Raw genomic sequence first — 27,901 nt, 5'->3', positions numbered from 1 at the left:
TCTGCATGGAGCAGATGTCACTCCCCTCCATGTTACCTGATATGAGCGTCCTTCCAAGTAGGAGGCAAACCATTCCCAAGCTGATCCGCAAATCCCAAGACTCTTGAGGGTGGATAAGAGAGTCTTGTGGTTGACTGTGTCAAACGCTGCTTAAAGGTCAAGGAGGATAAGGACAGATGACAGTTTGGCTGATCTAGCAGTATGTAGCTTCTCAGAGACATTCAAAAGGGCTGTCTTTGTAGAGTGAGCTGCTTTAAAGCCAGACTGTTTGGGATCTTGGAGGTTGTTCTGTGAGAGATAGACAGACAGTTGATTATAGACAATAAAACTATTGATTATAGATTATAGAATTTTTGAAAGAAATGAGAGAAGTGATACCGGTCTGTAGTTACTGATGTCTGATTGATCCAGAGCAGGTTTCTTTAGGATGGGACCCTTGCTCTCTTGAAAGTAGTTGGTACCTGACCAGATGCTATGGATGCTAAGGGAGGGTGATCCAATGGGCAGGTGGCAGGATTGCAGGACTGGATGAGTTGTAAAATCTCTTCTGCTGCCACAGTTGAGAAATGTGACAACGAAGGTGTAGGGGAATGCATACTCTGAGATGTAAATGCAGTCGGGGCTGAAGTGAAGGTCCGGCAGATTTCCTCAATCCTTTCCTGGTAGAAAGAAGCAAAGTCTTCTGCAGTCAGGGAGGATGAAGAAGGTGGAGCCGGGGGGTTGAGCAGAGAAGAGATGATGTTGTGGAATTTCCGAGGGTCATGTGAGGAAGCTTCAAGCTTTTCCTTGTAGAAGGAAGTCTTGGCAGAAGTCACATCTGAGGAGAACTTGACAAGAAATGTTCTGTAAAAATCTAGATCTGCATCAAGTTGTGATTTCTTCCACTTTCTCTCTTCGATTGTTGCGCAGCACATCTGAAAGCCAAGGAGCAGAACAAGTTTTCTTGGGTTTAGTGAACATAGGGCAGAGGAAGTCCATAGTTGAGGAAAGAGATGAGAGGAAAGTATCTGTGGCTGAGTCCAAGGGTAGTGAGGAAAAAGACTCAGTATCAGGAAGGGAAGAAAGAGTGCCAGAAGCTACAGATGAAGGGGAGACAGAGTGAAGGTTGCGGCGAGTAAGATCGAGGGGGTAAGAGGTAGTGAGGTAGAGGTAGACCCGGCCGCCAGGTGCTCGCATGTGAGCCCCAACCCCGGGCCTGGCTCCAGGGAGAGGGCCCCGGTTGCGCCATACCGGGCGACGTCACGGACCTTGTTTTAATTTTCTTCATAAGGGTTTTTGAACCGCTCTTTGTCTGGCCTGTCACCTAGGATCTGTTTGCCTTGGGATACCCTACCAGGGGCAGAAAGCCCCAGACAACATAGCTCCTAGGATCATTCAGGCACGCAAACCCCTCCACCACAATAAGGTGGCGGTTCAAGGAGGGGCTTACAAAAGCTTACAGCACCTGGTATTCCCAGGCAGTCTCCTATCCAAGTACTAACCAGGCCCGACTCTGCTTAGCTTCCGAGATCAGACGAGATCAGGCATTCTCAGAGCGAAATGGCCGTAAGCGAGAGCAACGTTGGAATGGAACCCATTCATAAATCGTTTGTGTTTTTCTTTTTTCTTATTTTTTCTTTCTTTCTTTCTTTCTTTCTTTCTTTCTTTCTTTATTTCTTTATTTAAATTGTTGTTTTCTATCCAAACATTACCCACAGGGTATGAATATTAAGATGTTGTTGTTAGAGAATTCAAATAGTAAAGTAAATGAATGCCTATGTCAAGAGCTTACAGCACCTGGTATTGCCAGGCAGTCGCCTATCCAAGTACTAACTTGGGACACAGTCGATGAGAAACAGCTGAAAGTTATGAGCACACTTTGCAGATTAGAGGTTTGGGGCAGGTGCAAGAAAAGAAAAGAAAGAAAAAAAAGAAAATAAAAGGAGGTTTTTTTCTTTTTTTAAACCGTGTAATGGTGCACCAAGCCTGGATGCACTGCAATACCAGGGCGAAGCGTGGAGCGGACGGAGCAAGCCCCTGTTCCGACTCCCAGCTCTAAAAATCCATTTAATGTGTAGTCCTCATATAGAGGACGTATCAGATATTAAACTGATAAGAACAGATACTACACTTGATCTTAGCCAAAAGGCCGGGAAGCGATAACCCGTTATTCCCTCTGACTGGCAGACAGCTAGCTGCCAGATGCTAGCAGACAAACGGTAGGTGATAACTAGGCCTACTCCTCAAGGCGCTTTGATCTGATATTACAACCACTTATAGCCTTGCAACTGCAAAGCCCACAAAAATATGCTGAACTCATCGACGTTCCTCTCCGTGGAAATCTTTAGTAAAAGGCGAAAGATTTGTGCGTGAATGAAGAGAAACCCGAGCTACTAAAGAAGGCCGAGCAGGTCCTGGATAACCGTATCGGAGGTGAACAAAGCAGAATTAGGGTAAGGTCCACCCCTTGTCAGTATTGAAGCCAGTGTAAAGTCTTGCATTTGGATAGAAAAGGGCTGGGGATACAGTCGATGAGAAACAGCTGAAAGTTACGAGAAGAAATTGCAAATTAAAGGTTTGGGGCAGGTGCATGAAAAGAAAAGAAAAGAAAAGAATAGAAAGAAAAGAAAAGTAAAGAAAAGGAGGTTTTGACTTTTTTTTAAACCATGTAATGGTGCAACAATGGTGTTGTTTTCTATCAAAACATTAGCTACAGGGTCTGCTTAGCTTCCGAGATCAGACGAGATCAGGCATTCTTAGAGTGGAATGGCCGTAAGTTAGAGAAAAGTTGGAATGGAACCCAATTATAAATTGTTTTTTTTTCTTCTTTCTCTTTTTTGTTGTTGTTTTCTATCAAAACATTTGCTACAGGGTATGAATATTAAGATGTTGTTGTTAGAGAATTCAAATAGTAAATGAATGCCTATGTCAAAAGTTTACAGCACCTGGTATTCCCAGGCAGTCACCTATCCAATTACTGTTTTTTTTCTATTTATTTATTTATTTATTATTTTTTTAAATTCTTGTTTTCTATCAAAACATTAGCTACAGGGTATGAATATTAAGATGTTGTTAGAGAATTCAAACTGTAAAGTAAATGAATGCCTATGTCTACAGCACCTGGTGTTCCCAGGCAGTCGCCTATCCAAGTACTAACCAGGCCCGACTCTGCTTAGCCTCCGAGATCAGACATTCTTTTTTTTTCAATCAATAGAATAGAAGAAATTTCAATCAATAGAATACGATAAATAATACAATAAAAATGTAAGTTTTCCTTATACAATCACATTTACATCAAATTTTAAAAATGTCATACATCATTATCATACATTTACAAAAACATTAGTTCACACCTCTCCTTCACTCCCCGGCAGCTTCCACGTTAAATCTTTTAAAACACAACAAACATGTGAAGTAAAGACATTATAAAAAGCATCCAACTTATTTTAGCATTTAAAATACACATACAGTCTCTCCATATACAGATACTTCCTCTCTGTTTTGCTCCAAAACCTAGTCCAAACATCCAACACAAATTTTTCCTTTTTGGCCACAATTCAGTCAGGACCACTTGAGTCAAAATAAAGACAATTCTTTGAAATATTTAAATTTTTTATTTGCAAGCTTATGAAATTTACATTTGGTGGTATAGCTCTGTTCTGAATTCCCCTTCCTTTTCATGAGCTCAATGAAAGCTAGTCAGGGAACAGCAGCAGCTTCGTGGGGGGACAATCTCCCATTAAGTGGGAAAGCAGCCAGACAAAATCCCCCCCAAAACAGACCATACCAGGCAATCCTCCCTGGCTCTTCATGCTAACTGAAGCAGAGGATTAAAGCGAGCTTTTGACTAGCCAAACTTATTAGTAAAATACCAACAGAGCAGAGGACATGTTATCAGGCACGGAAAGCAGTTCCTTTACCATTTACTAGCAACCACTGACCATTAACATTTTTTTAAAAAAAACAAACAAAAAAAAAACAAAACAACGGAAGGCTCAGTGCCTGTATACGATTCAAGGCTGCAGAAGACTCCAGATCATCATGAACATCATGCCATCCCAATTTCCCAAGGAGCAACCAGAACCTTTAACGTTCCACTCCTGGTTCAGCTACCTTAGGGACAGCAGCAGAGGAGGAGAGCTAGCAGCAGCAGAAAAGGAGAGCTAGCAGCAGCAGAGGAGGAGAGCTAGCGTAGCAGCAGCAGAGCTAGCTCAATCACAAACAGAACACGAGAACCAAGTGCCTCCTCCCTGAATATCCTGAGTAGCCATCTCTAGCTCTAGAATCCATCCAACAACCCGAGTAAGGAGACTTCCAAAAGACCCAACAAGAAATCCAGTCATAACTTCCTTTTCCAACAATTTCAGGTTCTTTAAAGGCAGAAAGCAAATTATAGGCAAACTAATGAGTAGTCAAACAAACACTCCTGCGAAAACCTTGGATAAGTCCAGCTATTAAATAATTGAAGAAGCAGCGGTTAGGAACATTTATTTATTTATTTATTTATTTATTTATTTATTTACTTACTTACTTACTTATTTATTTATTTATTTATTTATTTATTTATTTATTTATTTATTTGTAACGAACAGAAACAATACAAGCAGGGCCAGGAGCCATTGATTATCAATCCAAAGGTCACTATCTTTCGCTGGACACTGCTACAGAGAGGAGATAAATTTAATCAAGCTTTTCATTTTCATTGCTGGCTAAAATTTAACCATGTCAAGTTAAGAAGTTAAACCATTTGCCAGTAATTTATTTATTTATTTATAATTTATTATTTCCTGCATAACGTATCATAACAGCCTAGCGAGGCACAGTGTGACGCAACATAACGCCTAGCAAGTCATGGCATATCATATCATAACTGCCTAGTAGGGCATAGCACAACATACCATAGCCTAGCGAGGCATCGTATAACGTAACAACGCCTAGGAAGGCATGGCATAACGCATCATAACGGCCTAGAGAGTCCTAGCACAACGCAACCAGCAATGCATGGCATAAGGCATTACAACAGCCCAGCGAAGCACAGCCCAGCAAGGCATAACCCAACGTTACACAACCCGACACAGCCCAGCAAGGCATATCATAACGTAACGCAACACAGCCCAGCAAGGCACAGCACAATGCAAAATAACGCCTAGCAAGGCACCGCATAACGTATCACTACAGCCCAGCAAGGCACAGCACAACGCATTACAACAGCACCACGCAACACAACATAGCACAGCGCAACCCAACACAGCCCAGCAGGGCACAGCACAATGTAACAAACACAGCCCAGCAAGGCATGGCACAACATATAATAGCCAAGCGAGGCACAGCATAACATAACAAAACGCAGAGCAAAGCACGGCCTAACGCATCACAACAGCCTAGTGAGGCACAGCACAACGTAAACGCCTAGCAGGCATGGCCTAACGCATCATAACAGCCTAGCAAGGTACACAGTGCAACGTAACCTAATATGGCCTAGCAAGGCATAGCATAACGCAACGCAACACAACATAGCCTAGCGAGGCACAGCACAATATACTGTACCATAACACAGCCCAGCGGAGCATAGCACAATGTGCAGTATCACAACACAGCCTATCGAGGCACAGCATAACGCATCACAACAGTCTAGCAAGGCACAACATATGGTAATGTTACCCAACACGGCCTAGCAATGCACAGCCAACCGCAATGCAACACAACATAGCCCAGCAAGGCACAGAACACCACACCATAACACAGCCTAGTGAGGCATAGCATAACGCATCACAACAGTCTAGCAAAGCACAACATATGGTAACGTTATTTAACACGGCCTAGCAATGCAACACAACATAGCCCATCAAGGCACAGCACAACACACCATAACACAGCCTAGCGAGGCATAACATAGCGCAACGTAACCTAACATCGGCTAGCAAGGTACAGCACAATGTATCACCACAGCCTATCGAGACACAGCCTGACGTATCACAACAACCTAGCGAGGCACAACATAGAGTGACGTAACCTAACACGGCCTAGCAAGGCACAGCACAACGCAACAAAACAAGCCCAGCAAGGCACAGCACCAAGCACCATAACACAGCCTAGCGAGGCATACCATAATGTATCATAATAGCCAACGGGGCCTAACATAGCGTAACATAACATAGCTTAGCAGGGCATAGCATAAGGTAAACTATCGTAGCTTAGCAGGGCATAACATAACGGAACCTAACACATCTTAGCAGGGCATAGCATAACGGAACCTATCGTAGCTTGGCAGGGCATAGCATAACGGAACCTAACATAGCTTGGCAGGGCATAGCATAACGGAACCTAACATAGCTTGGCAGGGCATAGCATAACGGAACCTAACATAGTTTGGCAGGGCATAGCAATTTATAAATGGGTTCCATTCCAACTTTCCTCAGACTTATGGCCATTCCACTCTGAGAATGCCCGATCTCGTCTGATCTTGGAAGCTAAGCAGAGTCGGGCCTGGTTAGTACTTGGGTAGGCGACTGTCTGGGAATACCAGGTGCTGTAAGCTTTTGACATAGGCGTTCATTTACTTTATTATTTGAATTCTCTAACAACAACATCTTAATATTCATACCCTGTAGCTAATGTTTTAATAGAAAACTATCAATCAAGCAATCAATCAATAAATATATCAATATATAAATAAAAAGAAAAAACAAACAGTTTTTAAATGGGTTCCATTCCAACTTTCCTCTAGCTTATGGCCATTCCACTCTTAGAATGCCTGATCTCGGAAGCTAATCAGAGTCGGGCCTGGTTAGTACTTGGATAGGCGACTGCCTGGGAATACCAGGTGCTGTAAGCTTTTGACATAGGCATTCATTTAATTTACTATTTGAATTCTCTAACAACATCTTAATATTCATACCATGTGGGTAATGTTTTGATAGAAAAAAACAATCAATCAATCAATCAATCAATCAATAAATAAAAAGAAAAAACAAACAATTTTTAAATGAGTTCCATTCCAACTTTCCTGTAGCTTACGGCCATTCCACTCTGAGAATGTCTGATCTCGGAAGCTAAGCAGAATTGGGCCTGGTTAGTACTTGGATAGGCAACTGCCTGGGAATACCAGGTGTTGTAAGCTTTTGACATAGGCATTCATTTACTTTACTATTTGAATTCTCTAACAACAACAACATCTTAATATTCATACCCTGTAGCTAATGTTTTGATAGAAAACAACAATTACAATAAATAAATAAACTAGAACGGTACATTTCCTAAAGAAAATGTGAATGTGCTTGCACGTGGCAAATTCCCCTCATCGTGCTGAGTGTTTTGATATGTCACATGTCCATGTTGTGCTAAATATTTGAATTCGCTAATTTTGGGGGCGGGGCTACACGTGACGTAAGTTCCCCTCAGCGTGCTGAGTGTTTTATGTTGTGTAACTGAGACATGGCTTCTTTATATTGCAATATGGTTCGTAAGGTGCACTACATGGTTGCTAGGGTATGTCTGCACAGTTACTATGGTTATATTTGCAGACTAGTTTCACCACCTGCAACAAAAGAGCACACCTGAAAATCCATTTATCTTTTCCTGAAATAAGCGCCATGAAGATCTTGAACTAAAGCATCAATCAGAGATTTTACTGGGAAAAAATGTAATCACATTACAATAAGGATCATTAGTTCAAATTTAATGTATTTACTAACATTTACTAACCATGAGCAAAAAATTATTGTATGTAGTAATCTTTGTTAAAATAAAGTTTATTCTTTGTTCATGTTAGTTCACAGTATATTAACTAATGTTAACACAGTGTTAATAATGTATTAGTAAATGTTGAAATTAACATGAACAAAATTAATAAATGCTGTAGAAGTGCAGTTCATTATTAGTTCATGTTAAGTAATGTGGTAACTAATGTCAACTAATTAACCTTTATTATAAAGTGTTAGAAAAAATACTGTCCAAGGGTGGATTCGAACCGCAAAACTCTTGCATGCTAAACAGAATCGCTGTCCTTCCTCCATTCAGGAACACGAGAAAGCCTTTGCGTTTTTTTGTATTAATTCACTAATGTGAAGAATGGCGAGCCTAACAGTAGCCAAGATTTATTATATTAAAGTCATTCTTATAATTCTTTATGATATACATGTGTCATATGTTTAAAAATAATTATGTAATGTGAGGAGACCAAGAAAAAATGCGCTTAATTTGAATTAATGGGTGGCTCTTAAAAGAGCCGTTGCTGCTCTTAAAAGGACATTAGTTTAAACTGAAATAAAAAATTATTAAAACTACACTGATAGTTGAAAACAATAAAAAGTTATACAAATGGCAGAAACAACAACATATGTGACCGCAGTACTATCCACGGCACGCCACCACTAGTTTTAAGCATTAAATCGTTTGAAAGCTTAGACTCTCGGGATTTTATTAAGCCCACACACAAAGCATAATATGATTTATAGCCATCATATTAATTTAATCCAAGTTGATAGTCACCTGAACTAGGCGGCGCTTACCTTCAAACGCTTCCCTTTCTTCACTGGGGTAATATTTTCCAAAACAAATGCTTGTAAAAAATCCCCAAGAGTCTAAGGAACTGGAATATGTAAGCCTTTTAATCCAAAACGCTTTAATCCAAAACGCTCGCCTCAATCCAAAACGCTCGCCTCAATCCAAAACTCTCGCCTCACCGGCTCTCACTTCTCCTAGGAGGCTTATAATACTACACTGAGGTGTCAGATTTGTAGTCCAAAATGCTTTAATCCAAAACGCTTTAATCCAAAACGCTCACCACACAAATATTACGTTTCTGACCGAAAACTTTAACAACAACATCTTAATATTCATACCCTGTAGCTAATGTTTTGATAGAAAACAACAATTACAATAAACAAACAAACAAACAAACAAACAAATAAATAAATAAATAAATAAATAAATAAATAGGAAAAAAGAAATACTAAAAAAGAAAAAAACAAACAATTTATAAATGGGTTCCATTCCAACTTTCCTCTAGCTTACGGCCCTTCCATTCTGAGAATGACTGATCTCATCTGATCTCGGAAGCTAAGCAGAGTTGGGCTTGGTTAGTACTTGGATATGCGACTGCCTGGGAATACTAGGTGCTGTAAGCTTGTGACATAGGCATTCATTTACTTTACAGTTTGAATTCTCTAACAACAACATCTTAATATTCATACCCTGTAGCTAATGTTTTGATAGAAAACAACAATTAGGGGGAAAAAAATAAATAAATAATAAAAAAGAAAACACAAACAATTTATAAATGGGTCCCATTTAAAAGTTTCTTCTTGCTTACGGCCATTCCACTCTGAGAACGCTAGTGGGCGCTGGTGAGAAGGAAGTGACTGGCTGCAGTTTGGAGAGAGAGGCTCTCCACCATTTTGAGTTCTCTTTGTTTTTGTATTATTTTTTTATTTTAATAGTTCTGTTTGTTTTGTTTTTCTTTAGTTTTCTACAACCACCTTACAGCAGCTTTGGCTGACTGGAGGGTGGTTAACTTTCTTTTTTCTTAACAATGGACGGACTAACGGCAAATGACCCTGGACTGGCTGGAGAGAGACGCATGGCGAACGACCCTGGACTGAATGGAGAAACACCTATGGCAAACAACCCTGGACTGGCTGGAGAAGGACGCATGGCAAACGACACTGGAATGGATTATCGACGACGAGTAGGACACGGACAAAAACGAGCCACGAGAGAAGGAAGGATGTATCTAAAGGAGGTGACGGTGATTGTGAACATGGAGAACTTAAATGAGGTCAGAGCTATGGATATTATTAAAGCAGTAACTGAGAAATGTGGAAATGGGAAAATTCTGGCATTGAGGCCAAGGCAAGGAAAAGAATATGAACTAACGATGGAAAAAGAGGAAACGTGTGAGGCATTGATTGATGAACTGATTATAAAAGGGGTGAACTGTGAAATAAAAAATCTGCAAAATAGAGACTACGTTGTTTTTTTCATGCACCTGCCCGTCTACCTGGATGATAGAGATATAATTGGAAAATTGGAGGGATGGGGAGTTAATCCCATATCAAAAATTAAAAGACGACACTACCCGGGCACCGAAGTCAAGGATGGAACAAGGTTCCTGAAAGTAAGGTTCCCCAAAGAGGTGGCATCATTGCCATACAGCACAAAAATGGAAACGGCGGAGGGGTCGCAGTATTTCCGGGTGATGCATAGTCAGCAGGTGAAGACCTGTAGGCTGTGCATGAGCCCGGATCACCTGCTCAAGGACTGCCCGGATTTCCAGTGCTATAAGTGCCAAGAAAGGGGACATTTAGCCAGAGAGTGCAATGCGGTAAGGTGCATGGAGTTTCAGGAAATTTTAAATAAATGTACGTGTGAGATGGAGGAAGAGGAGGGAGGAAGGGAGGAATGGGTGTATGGACAGGTGCATGAAGGAAACAGCGAGGGGGAGGAACAAATGGATGAAGGACAACAGGAAGAAGTATGTAACTCTAAAGCTTACTTATCAAAACTTGTTTCTGTTTGCATTAAACGTACCATGCCACAATTTCTTACTGCTTCACATCAAATGTGTATTCCTTTGTATTATATCCAAGTTATACAACACATTTAACATGATAAAAACACTAACATTACTGATACAGTGACAGTATGTTATCATTTAGTGATGGTAGAATTTCATTACAATGAAATCTGCTGGTATACAGTATCGGAGTCTATACAAGGCTGAGCGTTTAATGTTGATTGATCTGGACTTGCCACTGTCTTTAAAGTCATTTCCAAAACACATTCAGTGCAGCACACTCTAAAAAATGATTCATGCGGTTAGTTTGTAAAACGTAAAATAAACAATATTTTCAGCATAAAATAATTAAGTTTGTAATATGTACTTGTATTGCTGAGTTGATAACTCATTTTAATAAGTCTTTCAAAATTAAAATAAAGAATACTGCCTTAACATAATTATATATCGATTTTGAACACACACTTTTACCTTCTCGTAACAACAGAAAAATATTAAGTTAGTGAAACTTGTATATCTAGTGAGCATCCTTTAGAAGCTGAGTAAAGGCGGAATTTGCCCGGACGTGTTTTTCTGCCAGAGAAGGACTACTAGGAGCCGGAGAAACAGGAGAATCGAGGCTATATAGGTAAGTTAATATTTTTGCTTTGTTTTAATCTCAGCAGCTACCAACTGTATGCACAAAAAATCGTTGACTTAAGTAAAGTTGTCCGCAGATTCACAGATTCGATTTTCCCGAGTCAATAACTCCTGAGCTAAACGCTACACCTCTTTTCTCTCGTAGTAATGTAGTGAGGCGGCTACAACCGCGTTTTCCTCAAAATCAGCTTTCCTCCACGGTGGACAAAATACATATAAACCTAAATATGAAACAAAATGAATGCGGCAAACTTTACTTAAGTAAATCGTTGTTGTCACACACTAAACTGAAAAGACAGTTTGAGCTAAGCTAATTCATCGATTCTAAAGTTAATAGACGTTTAGCTAGCTAGTGTGTTCAAAATAGGCATTATGTTTTATTTTACAGTGGCAGGTAAATGATGTTAATTGATATCGAATATGTTTAGTGTCGTCCGAATTTAAAGTTTACACTGGGTTGATTAAGACACACACACACACACACACACACACACACACACACATATGCATACATGTATATACATACATACATACGTACACACACACACACACATACAGTATGTATACATACATGTACATACATACACATACATACATACATAAACCTGTAACAAGTTAAATAGTTAACTAATAAGCAAGTTAATTTAAGCACAATACCTAACATGACAATGTGTGTGCACGCCATCTTTATCTGCTGTGACGTTTTCACAGTTGATCCATCTTGTAACCTTGTAAACCTTGAGCTTTTTGTAAATTTGCCATTACAACCTTTGAGTTTTTATTTTTCTTTCATATACAATCTGCAGCATTATGTTTGATGGTTAGGCAGCTGACACATTTCTTTAAGTTTGCAATTTTTCATGTGTAGTAAGTTTTAACTCCTAAGATTTAACTCCTGTGTCTAATGTCCTGTTCCTTTCCTTGACTTAAAACACTGACATTGATTTTGATCTACTTAGGATGATGAGGTGCCACAAATTTTGACCCAGCCAACGCCAGTATTATTATTGAGGGAACGGAAGTCCTGCAAGACCTGGATGTATCCAGAGCCTGTGCCCTGCTAGGGCTGGTATATGCTCTCAACCTCAGCTACCCAAAGGAACTAAAAAATACTTTTGAGGTGTTTCAGAAAATAATTCTTGAGCTGGATGGTGTGAAAGCTAGGCCGAAGGTAATGTCTTTAAACAATAAACTGTTGTATTCCTGAAATGTTACGTGTAAAAGTTTTGTTGTGCATACGCATATAGAAGCTGTAATTTTGACAATTTTTTACATGAAGGTTACAGTGTTGTATTTGTTTGAGGCTTTATGGCGGCTGTGGTTTATGTGATGAAGGTAAAATTTAATACTTTGCAAAAAATAAAAAAAAGGAAGAAAACTTTGTTTCAGCTAGGTGGACCCAATAAGCTGGCAATTGTGTCTGTTGTAGGAATTCATTTTCCACGTTCCCTGTGATTTATTGTTATTTTATTTTATTTTATTCTGATATGTACCTACCAGAAAAATACTTAATTCTTTACTTGAAAAAAATACTTTAGTCCTGGATAATTATCTTTTTGCCAAAGCGTTGTTTTGTCAAAGCACTCTTCTTGTACATAAGTTGACATTGGTTTTATAATAAACCAGTTTCATCATAAAACTGGAATTGCTGTGTTATTTCTCCTGACTATAGTGAAATAAGTTACTTGTACTCAAAAAAATTAAGGTAACAATTTGCATGGACATATCTAAGTAGAATGAAATCAAAATAAAGAAGTTAGAATAGCTTAAATTATGTAATTTGACCACTTAATATCACCAAAACTTGTTTCAACTTAATTAAGCTCTTAGAGGTTAAGTCAAATCATGTTGGTTGTACTAAACAATTTGGGTTAGTCTAACTATAAAAGGTACATGATATCTACTTAATAATGACTGAGTTGAAGCTACTTAAAAAGATGCATGCAAATTGTTACCTTAATTTTTTTAAGTTGAGCCAGCGTTTTATTTTTTAGAGTGCAACTGGAAATTGATTGAAAAACATGAATTGATTTCTCCTTTTCTATCCCTCCTTTTCACTGAAAGCCTTTTATAACCTCAGAGTTGTCATCTCTTCCAGCACTGTAGGAGGGCATTTTTGCTAGATTCATCATCCAGGTTTAACCCCTTTATGTCTTGGCCCCCTTTTGCAGGTTTTTCGCCTACATGACCTACCCAACAAAAAGTGGTACAGCTCCCACATACTTTGACACACAGGGGTGAGCCTGGTCTCATTGGAAAGAAGAGATTCTCTAGTTTCAGAAACTAGTTTCTAGGCCTTACTGGCAAGTTACAGAGGCTAGAATGGAAGGTTTTCATTTCCGCCTGGGTTGTTTACCTGATAAACTGATTAATCTTAATTTTCTGGAACATGTTAGGGACCAAATAACAACTGAGAGTCATAGCCACATGTCTTGGCTTTCACCAAAAAAAAATTCAAGTCAAAAGACCCAAAAATGGCTTCAATAAAAATATTTTTCTACGGACATGGTCGTCTGGTCCAGCGTTTTTGTGTACTTGTTTACTGTATAACTTTGAATTAAAAGACTGCATGCACAGTTTAAAAGGCCTAAAACAAGCAGAGACTCTCGGTCTACTACTCTGGTGTGAAAACAGGCCTGTAACTTGACACCCTGAGCTGTGAGAGTGAGAAAAGGTCAAGGATTACGCAAGAATTCTCCTGCGCAGCTTTTTCACGCAGATCCAGGCAGCAGAGAGGGGGTTGCAGCATATCGTTGGAATCGTCTGCTTATTGGCTAAAGAGCTGTAGAGGTCCCGGCCCATTTCATTGGTATTGGAAGGAGTAATTGTCAGTCAAATGTGGGTTCCCAAAAATGATGTCATGACATCATTGGCTTCCCAGCCGTCTATCTCTGCAATACAAGCACCGATTGGCTCAAGTGAGGGCTTGTTTGATTCGTTAGGCCCTGGGCTATAAATATGATGTAAATTTAGAATTTTTGAATACCCCTATGAGAAGTTAGAGCGGCAAAACAAGATGATGGCGCACTACTGTTTCCAGTTTTCGGAACACAAACGGAATATTTGCGGCGCGACCAAAGCGTTTTGGATTAAAAGGCTTACAGATTCCAGTTCCTTATATTACCCCAGTGAAGAAAGGGAAGCGTCTAAAGGTAAGGGAAAAAACGGTCTAGAGCCACCTAGGTCAGTTTTCTAATAGTATGAAGGCTGTGAATCATATTATGCTTTGTGTGTGGGCTTAAAAAATATTGAGAGTATAAACTTTACTAGGTAAATAGTTTTTTTTTCGTGTTTTTAGAGGATTTGATGCTTTAAAGATGAAATGAAGCTTGTTTCTGGGTCATCCCCTAGTGGTCACTTTGACTTCCATTCTGTGCACGGCACGGTGACCCGTAACAGGTTTAAGCTTCATGACTATGGGTACCAATGGTGCACACCAGTGTGTAGGCTGTGTGTCTCTTTCCACAACACATTGTTCCTCAGTTATTCTCTTAAGTTCTGCTTTAGGTAATAGGGGTAATGGCACCGTCAGTGTAGTCTGTACTGCGTATAACTCTGTGTCTTTCTTTAGTTTAATTTTTACTGGATCTGTTTTTATTGTACCGGTTCCATCCGAAACTGTGCTTATCTGCCCTTTTTTTTTGACTAGCCTCATCTCAGCAGTTGTTTTTCAGCTTAGTGGATTACTGACAGTTGCTCTCGCTACCACATACACAATGATGTTTCTGCCTTTGTGCTCCAATTCTGTAGTAAATTGTCTGGTGCACTTTAACGGTCCACCTGGTCTGTCTAAAACTATATTCAGGTGACTGAGGTGGGTACTCGGCTGAAGCAGTTCAAATGTCTTAAAATTAATAACATTAATGTTAACCGGACATTTTCTGATGTCTTTGTGTCCTGCCTCTCTCCAGCCACACTCTGTGTCCTCTTTTCTGTCCTTACCACCTCTTTTCTGTTTTTACTTGTCCAGTGTCTGTTTGCCACCTGTGATGACTGTCTTGAGGCTACCTCCTGTATGCTCCCTGCTGACTGACCCTCCTGCTGGTTAATCTACTGCACAACGTCTTCAGCCTGTAATGTCATTTGCTGTCATAACCTGCATCTTAGAAAGCTTCTTAACTCTGATTCCTTCTTAGTTAGTCTATAATGTGCTCATTTTGGCTTGCAACATGTTTATGCAGGACACACGTCAGATGGTGAAAATCTGAATATGATGGAATGGTAGACTCATTTTGTAGTTATAAAAATGTTTTTTTTTTTCAAAAAACAAATGTAATACTGAACCTATAGATATTGTTAGGCGATGTAATTTTCTTTCTTATTTTTTTTTACATGTCACGTTTCTTTGATTCACGTCATTGCAAGTTCTTTCCATGTTTTCATGCAGTTTTGATGCTCTGGGCTGCTGTCATGTGAAGTCAGCAAAGTATCAAATAAAAATAGCAAAAATATCATACAAAAATATTTCTTTCATAAATGTTAGCTTCTTATCAAAGTCTATATTGCTATGTGAATTACTTTGCAAAGGTCTAGAATTATTATTATTAGAATTATTATACCATATCTTTATTTTTTATTAAATATTTTATTCAGTTCAACTCGAACGTTGATGACTGAAAATCAAGTACATTCATGCCCCCTTGATTATAAGATTTACATAATATATTTTTATTTAAACATTGAGTCTTGCTTTTTTATGTAAAATGAAACAAGATGGAATCTATTTTTAGGTTAAACACTTTGGGGACATCTAATTCCTTTGCAAGATAAATTAGGTGAGATAATTCAATTCAAGTTTATTTGTATAGCGCTCTTTTACAATTGTCTCAAAGCAGCTTTACAGAACATAAACATAGAGCAGAAGGTAGACATAATTAATGATAAAGGAAATAACGAATAATAAAAGAAATAAGAATTAACAGAATAAAAATTCTAGGTTATTATTAGATGTATATAGTTCACAATGTGTATGTATTTATTCCCCTATGAGCAAGTCTGAGGTGACTCAGGCAGCAATGGCAAGGAAAAACTCCCTTAAATTGGTAAAGGAAGAAACCTTGAGAGGAACCGGACTCAAGGGGGAACCCATCCTCATATGGGTGACACTGGGGGTGTGATTGTAATATACAGTCATTTAAATGTTGTATTGGTGTAAGGATCATGGACTTCGGATCTCCTTAGTATCACAATAAAACCACTAAAGATAAACCTTTAGTCTTAGAAATAAGGTCCCTTCCTTTGAGTTTTCACCCTCGCTTAAAATTTTTTATTTTTGAAATAATAGGTTAGAAGTTATATTGTACTCTATTCAATTAGTTTTATTCCAAATGTGTGACTTCATCCTTAATTGGAACCTTTATGTTCTGTTAAATCATATTAAATAGGAAAACGAGTCAATTTTTTTTATATTGAGAAATATTTGCCTCTAGAAAAAGCACCTAGACAGTCTATAATTTTTTTTTCACATGCATTTCATTTTTAAAAAAGCTGTATCATCAGCAAGATGACAACTCTTTTTTCAAAATCAGAATACTCTCAAAGGTACCCTCCTTATACTGTATGTACAATACCATCACTTGCATTACTAGAACAGGATCCCCCTGTTTTATGCATCCTGTTTAATAAATTGAAAATCATCTATAATTGTGTCCAAGCATTTTAGGGAAAAAATCGCCTCCAACCTACATTGGCCAAGGCTAGCTCCTGCAATCTGACTATAAGTTTAAACAATAATTCCAAATTAAAATTCAAAGAAGAAATGATCAGCCAAACTCATGAAGACTGGATTCAGTTGAGGTAGGTTTATTGACAGTCGTATAGACAGCAATTAACCAGCTGGTACCAGGGATACAAGTTTGTCCAATAGATGATACTTGCACCGAAGCACTGCTGATTTCTGCAAGCTTATATACAGCTCTGACATGCCCCCCTTTTCGCCATACCCTCCTCACTATCCAATCATAATATCGCTCACGTACACATTTTCCCCCTGCTTAGGAAATTGCCATTATCTCCAAAATGGAACGTTTTTGCCCATATACTGGGTCAATATTTGCCTATGCATTAGGCCATCTAAATTCCCAATATCTTCCAACTGAGGGACGCCGTTTCCATAGTACTTGGGCCTACGTCATCAGGCCATAGAATTTATAAGTTGGGTTTATGTGCTTTTTAGACCTATTCTCTTTTCTGAGGTTTTCTTTAACACAACTCTACACAATGCATCTGTTCATGGATATGTATTGGATCTTCTTGTATTCTTGCCTATCAAAATTTTCTCTTCTATATGACTTAAACCTGTTCTTCTACTGTTCTGTCTCTTTGCATACGGTGTGCAGTAGCCATTGGTTTACTTATTAACCCAGTGGCCAGAGTATGTATATGCTTGCTAAGGCTCTATTTGTGGTGTGTTTTAGCTTCGATTTCCGCATGGTTTGCACATCTTCTGGATGAAACTGACCTTTCTACACCATCGCCTACTGCTGACCTTCTTACTGAGGTCATTACTCATTATCTCCAGGATATGGAGAGTCGTGGTCGGCCCAGTGACACATCTGCTGCTAGGGGGATCAATGTCTCATCCCAGACTGCTACAGTTGCCACTAAGTCTACCCAGACACCTTCAGCCTCATCCACAAGCACACAAGCTACTCAAGCTACATGGCGTGTTAAGAAAAAGACTCAATATCCTCCTCGTTATGCTGTCAAACCATTTTATATTAAGAATTGATTCCTTTTCTTTTGATTTTGTATCTCCTTATTAAAACCTTTATGCTCTGTTTTGGGCCTTAATCTTGTGTGCGCAAGTGTCCTTTTCTGCCTTACTGTGTGTGTAGGTTTCTGTGTGTTCTTTAGCATATAGGGGTGGTTAATCATTCACTACTGTTAATGGCCTATGCCTAGGACCTGCTCGCTTCTAATGGCTTAATGGCCTGTGCACCATATATCACTTAGCTCCTGAGGTATGCTTTTTCTCTCCCCTTTTCACCTTTTCCCTAGTCGTGGTATAATTTGCATTATTTTACTAAAAATTTCCCACATAATCCCCCCTTTTGCGGCTGCAAAGCTTTAAACCCAATGGACTTCGGAGTGAGTGGCGAGTGGAAGCATGTCTCATTCTATGCTAGCACAGTATATATTCATCATTCATTTTTAGAGCCTTGGTCCAGAGGTGAGCGAAAAAACCCTCTCATACTTGCCAATCAACAGGGAAAAATTCTTACCTTGCCAGCGTTTTGTGCTCGACAGTGTATTCATCACCTGGACTCTATGTACAAGTTATACTCTAAGTTATATGCATTACATGTTACATTGATTATAGATTACTGATATGTTACATTCATTACAGATTACTGATTAATGATATGTTACATTCATTACGGATTACTGATTACTCTAGACCTTATATATGTTATAGTAAAGGTTATCTATCAGTCTTTGTGCGTAGGTTCATCCCGTTGTCCTCTGTTGCCCCTTAGAACGGTGTACTTCTGCCCCTTTTGGCTTTGCACCACATAGAGAGGCTTGGTGGGGAACAGGGGAGAGGTTACCTTCACAGGTAGGTTAGCACACAGTCTATCAGTCCCTGCACAAATCTTGATGATCTCCACATGGGTGTGTTCAATGAAAGCCATTCTAGTCCTCCCACCTTGAATCCATATGATATCTCTCATATCAGGTGATATTTCGTGTATGTCACCCAGATCTGGACACCTTCCATGTTCAAGGGCCCATACACCTGTTTCTCCCGTGCAGCTACCGTTCATGGTGATGTAGTCTGCCTGTCGGGGAATTGGGTTCTCCCAGTGGGTCAGTCTCCACTCTCCAAGTCCATCTGTCCCATATTCGTCATTTTCTCTCCACACTTTCCCTGTTAATTATAGGACACAGAGAACACGGGGACAAACACCACATAACACGATTCTTGTTTCTAGATAATAAGTATTTCTACACAATGTGTGCTACTGGATTTCTAACCTGAGGTGTTATATATATATATATATATATATATATAAATTTGTATTATTTTTGTTTTATGTAATTATATTTTCCTACTCTTTATTTTATTTATTTATTTATTTTAATCATTGTAAGCTTATCATAACATACCATATTTACATTTTATTTACAGAATTCTTATATTTCTGTTCAAACCTGTGCCTTTCTAGGGATGTCATAAATCCAGAGGGTTTTCATTTCTATGAACTCTGGTTCATTGTTTTCCACAATCTGCAGATTCTGTCCAAATATAGATTGTGTGACATTGGAAATCATTTTACGAATCAAAGATATCACACAGCAAGTAATCAGCATTAATATTAACAAGAATGTTGCTAGCTGTAATAAGTCTGTGTTTTTGTCCTGTTTCTGTCTGCTGCCTTGCCCTGTTGTTAATTGTTTGCTCCGCCCACTTCTTGGTTACCATAGACACTAATTGTACTCAATCTTTCCTCCAGGTGTGTTGTCTTTGTCTCTGATTGTCTCTGCTTTGTCATTGGTTCCTGTCACCTATATATTCTCTGTTTGTTCACGTCCCTGGTGCTAGTTGTTTCAATGTTCCTGTTTCCTGTCAGCTCTGTGTTTGGTCTTGTTTTGCCTGCCTGTCTGTGTACCTGTTTTCTTGTTTTTGGTCATTAAATCTATTTACTGCATTTGGATCCTCATTGGCCTTTGCCTCACCGTGACACTAGCACCGTCCCCATTCGTGTTAGAGTAGCTCTCCAGCTTCCTGAAAACAACCAGAACCAACAAGTTCCTCTGGTTACATCTGGTTTGTGGGTGTTTCGTACATGCTCAATGAGCAGATCTTCCAATGCTTTGAGGGCAACGGTGAGGTTACCTCCTTCCCCTGTATGCATCGGAATTACTGAACAACATTCATGTCCGATCAGGCTGCACACTCCATCATCAGGTGCTCTCATCGTATCGATGGCAAGTCTATTTTGTAATGCCATTACAGAAACTGCATGTAATTGTCGCTTGATTCCTTCGAAAAGCTAGGATAGTGGCATTTACAAATCGCTGTTGATTTTACCATATGTAGTTGATCCATTCCGCATTCTTCTTCATTTGCAACCAAGGAAAAAACACTACGAGGTTGTTCATGGCGGATTGTCCCTGTGCTCTGTATTCGTCCGGGATGCCTACCGGAATTCCTCCCCAGTCAATATAGACAGATTTATCCTCTGCATAGCTGAATCTTTTCCGTCTTCTTGGCACAGGAGTCGGCACAGGATTCTCTGTGTCCTATGGGAAGAACCCTCAAGGCCCCAATCAGAATTTTCTGGGGCACAGATTCCTCCCCACTGCTCTGGGATTCTTTGCTGTAAGGTCTTCCCCTGTCCGCAATAGCAGAATACATCATTCACGTTGCACCCGTGCTTGTTGTATACCTTCTGGGTTCTTCTCTTTCTGGCTCCTGCTGGTCGTGTTGTGGGTGTACAATTTCACCTTACTGCCTTTCGTGCCTTCAGTTTTTATCTTCCATATTTGATTACAGTCCATCTGGAATTTGTTCTTTTTATTGTCCTCAATAGTCCTGCTGTTATTATGAGTATGGCTGCTATTGCTATTGTTATTACTATTGCAGATGTTGGGCTTATTCTTCTAGTGTCTCTCAGGGTCATCTTCAGTTGCTCTTTGGTATCTCTTGGGGCCATTTTCAGCTGCTCTCGGGGTTCCTGTCTGTTGCTGCGTTCCTGTTGTCGGGTTCTTGCTCTTGTTCTAAATGCTGGCCCACACCTTATATCTTCAGGGACTAGATTTTGTACATCTTGATCTATGCTATCCCACCCAGCAATCTTTTCCCACTCTGCCCTGTTAATGGTATACGGTGTCTCAGCCTCAGGTGATATTGGACTGTCGGCTGGTTCAGAAATCTGTTCCACCTCGCGTCTTAGTTCATCTAGTATCTGTTCTACTCCTACCCTCCAGCGATTCTTCTGATGTGGGCAGATCGCTGTCTGGGAGGTTTCTTCCTCGGGCTGCCCCAGCCTGTCATCTACCGGGACTCCTTTTACTGATGTTTCAGGTAGCACCTCTAGTTGTGCGGGACACTGATCAGATTGCCATTCTGAAGGTGGTGCCCTTCCTTCTTGTGTTTTGTCAGGCTGTCTTTCCTCCGGTGGTGGGTACTCCGCTTATGAGTCTTTGTTTTCTTGTGTCTCCGGTGTCTCAGGTGCTGGATCTCGTAACTGCCCGGTGGGTAATTCTAAAGGGAGGGTGCAGTTGGGTCTCGTGCACGTGTGCAATGATTGAGGTGGTACCATCCGGCCTTACCTTCTACCTTTATGGCTGTTGGTGTGGCTAGTGTTAACTTGTATGGTCCTGTCCTTCTTACGTCGTTCCACTTCCTTTTTGAAGGCTCTGATGTACACCCAGTCCCCTGGTCCTACTTTTCGTAGTTTGTTGCGTAGTTCGATTGCTCTTGCTTCTGTCGCCCTTTTACCTGTTGGAACAAAGTTGTGTGTGTTTGGGTTAGATGTTTTACATAACTGGCAAGTTCTTCTAATTGTTTGAGTGGGGGCCCTTTGTAGGGGCCTCTCAAGTATGGCACTGGCATGGGTCAACCCGTAAGCATTTCGTGTGGTCTTAAATGTGTGATGCGATTTGTTTGCATGTGCATACTAATCAACGCCAGTGGTAGTGCTTATACCCATGTCAATTTGGTCCCTGTGCAGATTTTAGCCAATTTTGCTTTTAGCGTCCCATTAACCCTTTCCACCATCCCTTGCGACTGCGGATGGTATACACATCCAAACCTGTTTTATTTGCATGGCCTGTGTCACTTTGCTGGCAACTTTGTTCAAGAAATGCGCACCACTATCTGAACTGATCTTATCAGGAAATCACTTCTCTGCAAAGAAATTTCACTACTGTTTCAGCATCAGCATTTGCTGTTGGGTGGGCTTCCACCCACCTACTGAACCTGTCTACTACCACCAAAACGTATCTTTTCCTTTCTTTCCTTTCAATCATGTCAATGAAATCAATCACTAAATGTCGAAATGGACCGTCTGGCTGTGGGATGTGTCCTATTGGAGTGGTGAAGCTTTTCCTGATATTACGTGTGGCACATATTTCACAGCTAGTTAATACATGATCGATTGTTGGGCCTAAAAATGGTGACCACCATGTTCTTTTAAGCCTTTTCACTACCTCCCCCGTTGTGCAATGGTCCAAACCATGTGCAGTATTGATTAGGGTAATCAAAAGTGATATGGGGGCTACAAAGTGCCCATGTGGTCCTCACCACAGTCCAGTTTGCCTGTGCCTGCGTGCTCCCCATTTCCTCCCAACACATAGTACTGATGCTGCATTCTCTGAGACAGCTAAGGATGCTAGGTTGGTCTCTGGTGGAGGAGGGTCATGTGGGACAGTAACTGCTAGAATATCTATCCGTTGTGATGCCACCCTTTTAGCGGCTTCATCGGCTGCTGCATTACCCTTAGACATGTATGTGCCATCCGTTTTGTGTGTGGCACACTTCACAATAGCTAGTTTAGCTGGAAGCATGATGGCATGTAGTAGTTCTGAAATGGCCTGACCATGCGTGACCGGTGAGCCATCTGCCCTATGAAACCCGCACTGGGCCCAGATTTTTCCACATAAGTGACATATTCCATAGGCATGTGCTGAGCATATGCCAATATACATGCTGCTGTCAATGCTTTTAGTTCCACCAATTGGGCTGAACAGGGCTGACTAACAGGCAGGTCTTGGACGGTTTCGAAGGATGAAAGGTCACGGCTGGGGGCCACGATCGCATAACCGGCTACATTCCCTTCTGTTCCCCTAAAACACGATCCGTCGACAAAATACGTTAGGGTTGAATATGGCAGTGGCTGATTCTCGAGATCTTGTCATGCTTTTAAATGCGCACTGGAGACAGCATGACAGTCATGTGGCTTTCCTTCTAAAGGGGTCATCATTCTGTCTGCTGGATTTACCGTACGACACCTCTGGATTGTCAATTCGGTTGCTGAAAGAATTGTCATACCCCGTTTTTCGTGCATGGGTAATTACGTCAAGAGGGCATGCAGAGCATGGGTTGTATACAGGGTTGTTGGGTGGCCCATAGTAATTGTGGATGCCTTTTGATAAGCAAGAGCGGCCGCTGCTAACCCTCTGTAACAAGGAGGCATTCCCTTTTCAACATACGTCACATCAAGTGACGTACTGAAGGAGGCAATTGGATGCGATGTTGTTGCGTTAAAACCGCAGTTTCAAAACCTTGCTTTTCTGAGATCTATAAGTGGAATGTTTTGCTGTAGTCTGTCCCAGCCAAAACTGGTGCAGAGCACATATCACCTTTTAGCAACTCAAATGCGGCGAGGGCCTATGCGGTCCAAATAAGGGGTGCTTTGTCATTTTTCTGATCAATTCACAGTCACAGATCCACTGTCTACTATAGCCCACCATGCCTAGAAAAGAAAGCATTTGTTTTATTGTTTGGGCTTTTGGGGCAGTGCGTACTGCTTCCACGTGAGCTGGGGTGGGAGACCTATCTGTTCCTTGTAACATCCTACCCAGGTATTCAACTTTCTCTTGGCTGACTTTATGACCATTTTCTGCGAGCATGTTAAGTACTGCCAGTGAGTCCTTCCTGCACTGCACTCTGGTTGGGATACATATCAGTAAATCATCAACAAATTGAATTAAAGTGCTAGAAATGTCAACTGAGGCCAAGTCCTCTGCCAACACACGGTTGAAGATTGACGGGCTTTCACAATACCCTTGTGGGAGCCTTGTGTACGTATACTGTTTACCTTCATACATGAATGCAAACAGATGACTTGAATTTGGATGTAAGGGCACACTAAAAAAGGCTGAACATAAATCTATTACTGTGTACCACTTTGAGTCTTCTGGGATATTTGACAGGAGAGGATCAGGCACTACGGGTGTCTCCGCTTGTACTACTCTATTGACCGCCCGTAGGTCATGCACAAGTCTCCATTTGTCGGAGTTGGGCTTCTTGACGGGAAATATGGGGGTGTTGCAAGAGCTGTTAGTTGGATTCAGGACACCTGCTTCAAGTAAACCTTTAATTGTGGATCTAATTCCCTCTCTTGCCTGTACTGACAATGGGTATTGTCTTTGGTAAGATAACCTAACATTTGGTTTAACCTGAATTTGAACTTGACATGCTGATTTAACTAATCCTACATCATTCTGATCTTTTGTCCACAAGATATCCGGCATGCTTCCTAGCAACGATTCGTCTTCATTGGCTCCATTCTCTGTCCTGAGTGTTAGTGTATGTGATGACAATGGCATGTACCTCTCTATCCATGTGTGTTGCTACCACGCTATCTACTACCTTTTGTCAGATTTGTGTGTACTTGCTGTCTGATAAGATGTGTATGTAGGAATTATGTGTCGGTTTCCATTCTCACTTTCATAGTCATAGTATAGGGTACAATGCAAGGGGCACTTTGGTTCCTTGCAGTCCTTGCAGAAAATGTATCCACATTTTCCATTTCATGTAGGTTTGGTTTAGTCCAGATGTTAGGGGTGATGTATTGCAGCCAATACACTGTATCCTGTGTCCTCTTCTTGTTTGTTTCTGTTAGTAAGTGTTGACCTGCCAAAGTTTCATCTGGGAAAGTTACCCAGACTCCTGTTGGGCTGCAGTGTATTTTTGCTGCCAGTCTGCACAATAGATCTCTTCCCAGCAAGTTCACTGGGGATTGGGGTGAGTATAAGAGTGGTGCCACTATCGTAGACACCATAGTTGTTGGTTCCTGCATTGGATGCAGTGTGGTGACGTACTGCATGTTCTCCCCCTCCAGCTTCTCTGAGCATCTTCAACTCCAATTCGCTGCAGGCCCTGTCCAGGGTCCTGCTTGTCCTGACCATTGGTTGGGACCTGATGGTGTCCCTTGCTGATCTCTGTGTTCTGGCTGTCCTGGTTGGCCTTCCCATCGATTGATCTGACAGTTTCTTCTAGTGTGTCCTTTTCCACCACACCCCAAACATTCAAGTGCCTGCGCTCGAGGGTTGTTTCCACCAGCCTGGGGGTTCCCGAACTGTCTTGGCCCTGGGCCTTGGGGCCATCCTTGCCATCGTCCTTGTCCTTGTCTCTGGCCTGGTCCCCTCATAGGGCGGTTTTGTGGTGCCCTCTGTTGAGTGCCTAGGTGGACATGTATTGGGGGCATAGCTGTTTGCGATAGCATTTGTTGTTGCGCACTTGGGGGTATTTGTGCTGGAGGCAGTATAGGCTGTTGCACATATGTTTGTGTCTTTAATTTGGGTCCGTGGGTCGGTGTCATCTGGGTTATATTTGATGTAGCAGGTAGCATTACTGCTGCTTCAATCGTTGGGGCTTGCAGTGAAGCTTGTACCTTTCCTATCTTTTCTTTTTCTCTTCTGTCCTTGGTGAGCTCTCCCAGCTGAGTTTTGTATAGTTGTCATTAGTGCCTCAGTTGCATCTTTTAGCTTCTCTCTTCTTTTTCCTGTGTTATATATGATATACGAGATGAGCTTGGAATGTTTCCCAGGAAAGGGTATTCAGGTGTTCTCAACTTCTCACTGATACTTTCGTGATTTGCGGAGTTTTGACAAGTTTTATAGCCTTGATATTGTTTCTTATTCAAAAGTGGTGACAGAAAAAACTCAGCACCCCACACCTGAAACTTCTTCCATGCCCTTGTCACAATCACATCATAATCAAAATTAATAATTAGGCTTAAAAGCAAATGTATATGTAAGGGAATCAAGTTTAACAATTACATGTAATATTGCTCCAAATATCACCAATAATGGTGTGCAATACCATGTATAACTTGCATTTAAGTTGGAAATTTACTTATATATACACTGTACACCTACAGTTTGGATTTTAGGCTTTTCATTAATCAGCATTAATGCGTTATTTTATATTTTAATTTGAAAATGTTTTGCATTTGTTTGTTGTTGTTGCAAGTTTGAGTTTAGAAATACAAATTTCAGCATTATCAGTAATCTGTGTGTGCATTTTCCTTGAGAACCAAGCAAGTTGACTCATTATAGCATTTGTTTATTACATCGCAATCACAATATTGACCTCAATAATCGCAATTTGACATTTTCCCTAAATCGCGCAGCTCTAGTATGCAAACATTCTGATTCCCAGTGATCAGCAGATTCGTTGTGTAGAAGCGGAAGCTTTTTATTTACCCCAAAACAAAATCCAAATTATGGTGGCAAAAACATGATGATCTGGAACACGTGCACTTATACTAATTTCGATAAACACTGTTCGAAAACATTGCAAGATTTATTTTTGGAAAGTGCAGGACTACATTTACCTTCGTAAACATAGTTGCTTTAAAGGTTGCTGGCCACCCATCTATACCAGCACTGAGCAGCATTATGCCAGCACTATACCAGCTTGAACCAGTAAAAACCAGCCTGGACCAGCATGGAATTCATGCTGGCTTATGCTGGATTTTTCAGCAGGGTCTTTATCCTCTTTCCTCTTGTCTTATCATCTTCTTTCTCTACTTTCCAATGTCGCAACATTTCTTTCACTTCTTCACACCTTCCTAGCCTGAATGTCCCTTCCTTAGGCCATTGCAACACTCCCTGTGTCCTGTCATGCCATTTCATCATACATTTTTTAATGTATTTCTCCTCTGTTTTGTGTTTAGCTATCACCACTTCCGCCTGATAATGTGTTTATCTTATCTACCAATGCAGATACTGCCAATCCTCTCTCCCAATTCACACTTCTTAACTCTACAGTGACTAGAGCAGTAGTTGTTTTGGATGAGTGGAGCTTGATTTAAATCTATCGCAGGCTAGTCGTCTTCACTATCTGGATCCTTTAGGAAATCAAACAAAGGGATGGTGGCCTTAGTAGTACTGGGATCTTCCACCAGTCTCCGTAATATTGGGCTTAGGAGTGTGGGTTCCCAGAGTTTTTTGAGCATTTGTGTTCAATCTCGGGAAACTCAACCTGTAAATTCAACAAGTTAGTCCACTTAGTCAGATACCACAACTTAGCAATAATTAATTCTTGCGAATACCACCTTGCAACCCCACACTTAACTTTAAACGTTTGTTCGTCCCAAAAGTGTGTTCATTTCACAGTGTGCCTTTCACAGTGGTGTCTCAGATCCTTCCGACCATGCAGCCCTGGGGCAGCTGTTTATACAGAGAAGTAAACAAATTACTGTCTTGCTTGACAGTTCGCAATGAGCCTTTTCACACACTCCTTTCTGCTCACCTTTGCTTTTTCCTTCTCTATACCCTTCTCTGCCCGTTCAGACCTGTCTTTCCTTAAAGACAGCAGTAGCCACAGGTTAAACAATACTCTCAGTGTGCACATACACTTATCACTCTCAATCTCATATATACTTTTCCACCAATCAATGTTTGCAAACTTTACACAGTCTCTTCCAAATCCAGTCTTTATATCCACATGAAAATATGCAGTAATTTTTGGTTTTATGGATCAATCACAAATTTTAGTAAAGTCTTTTGGGTCTTTATAATTAGTCAAAAGTTTCTTGCTAACCTTCTTTTGGATTCTTTATAAGTCAATCAAACCTTTTAATAAATCTTTGGGTTTTATAACATTAAAACTTCTAACTAGGTTCTTTTTAGGAGAGACACGGAACTGATCCGTCCCAAAAATGGGGCCGCTCTGGCCGTACAGTCCACACAAAACTATAGCAGAAACTTTGAACTAACAGGCATTCTGCTTACCTTTTCCTATGAAGCCCAAAGTTGTCTGGTCTGGACGGCGGCGCTACTCCTTCTCACGTCCGGGGTTCGGGGCCC

General features: G+C 40.6%; 1 long non-coding RNA gene, 4 other non-coding genes and 3 pseudogenes across 5 annotated transcripts; 5 read left to right on the top strand and 3 right to left on the bottom strand.

Annotated features, from left to right (window-relative positions):
• Positions 1-1,432: 1,432 nt before the first annotated feature.
• LOC125142112 lies at positions 1,433-1,551 on the bottom strand. The gene has a single exon (XR_007141544.1). It is a non-coding gene; the product is annotated as a 5S ribosomal RNA (ribosomal RNA).
• A 398-nt stretch (positions 1,552-1,949) lies between these two features.
• LOC125144882 lies at positions 1,950-2,140 on the bottom strand. Its single transcript, XR_007143252.1, has one exon. It is a non-coding gene; the product is annotated as a U2 spliceosomal RNA (small nuclear RNA).
• A 117-nt stretch (positions 2,141-2,257) lies between these two features.
• On the bottom strand, positions 2,258-2,372 carry LOC125144884. Its single transcript, XR_007143254.1, has one exon. It is a non-coding gene; the product is annotated as a U5 spliceosomal RNA (small nuclear RNA).
• Positions 2,373-6,398: 4,026 nt separating this feature from the next.
• LOC113647346 lies at positions 6,399-6,517 on the top strand. The gene has a single exon (XR_007142855.1). It is a non-coding gene; the product is annotated as a 5S ribosomal RNA (ribosomal RNA).
• A 188-nt stretch (positions 6,518-6,705) lies between these two features.
• Positions 6,706-6,814, top strand: LOC113647343 (annotated as a pseudogene).
• A 176-nt stretch (positions 6,815-6,990) lies between these two features.
• Positions 6,991-7,099, top strand: LOC113647355 (annotated as a pseudogene).
• Positions 7,100-8,988: 1,889 nt separating this feature from the next.
• On the top strand, positions 8,989-9,107 carry LOC113647350 (annotated as a pseudogene).
• A 1,813-nt stretch (positions 9,108-10,920) lies between these two features.
• On the top strand, positions 10,921-12,343 carry LOC113647315. The gene is made up of 2 exons (XR_003441644.2): positions 10,921-11,123; positions 12,094-12,343. It is a non-coding gene; the product is annotated as an uncharacterized LOC113647315 (long non-coding RNA).
• Positions 12,344-27,901: the final 15,558 nt, after the last annotated feature.

The sequence above is a fragment of the Tachysurus fulvidraco genome, chromosome 6, assembly GCF_022655615.1.
Source record: "Tachysurus fulvidraco isolate hzauxx_2018 chromosome 6, HZAU_PFXX_2.0, whole genome shotgun sequence".
In the NCBI taxonomy this organism is placed as follows: domain Eukaryota; kingdom Metazoa; phylum Chordata; class Actinopteri; order Siluriformes; family Bagridae; genus Tachysurus; species Tachysurus fulvidraco.
This window is presented reverse-complemented; position numbering and strand designations above follow the sequence as displayed.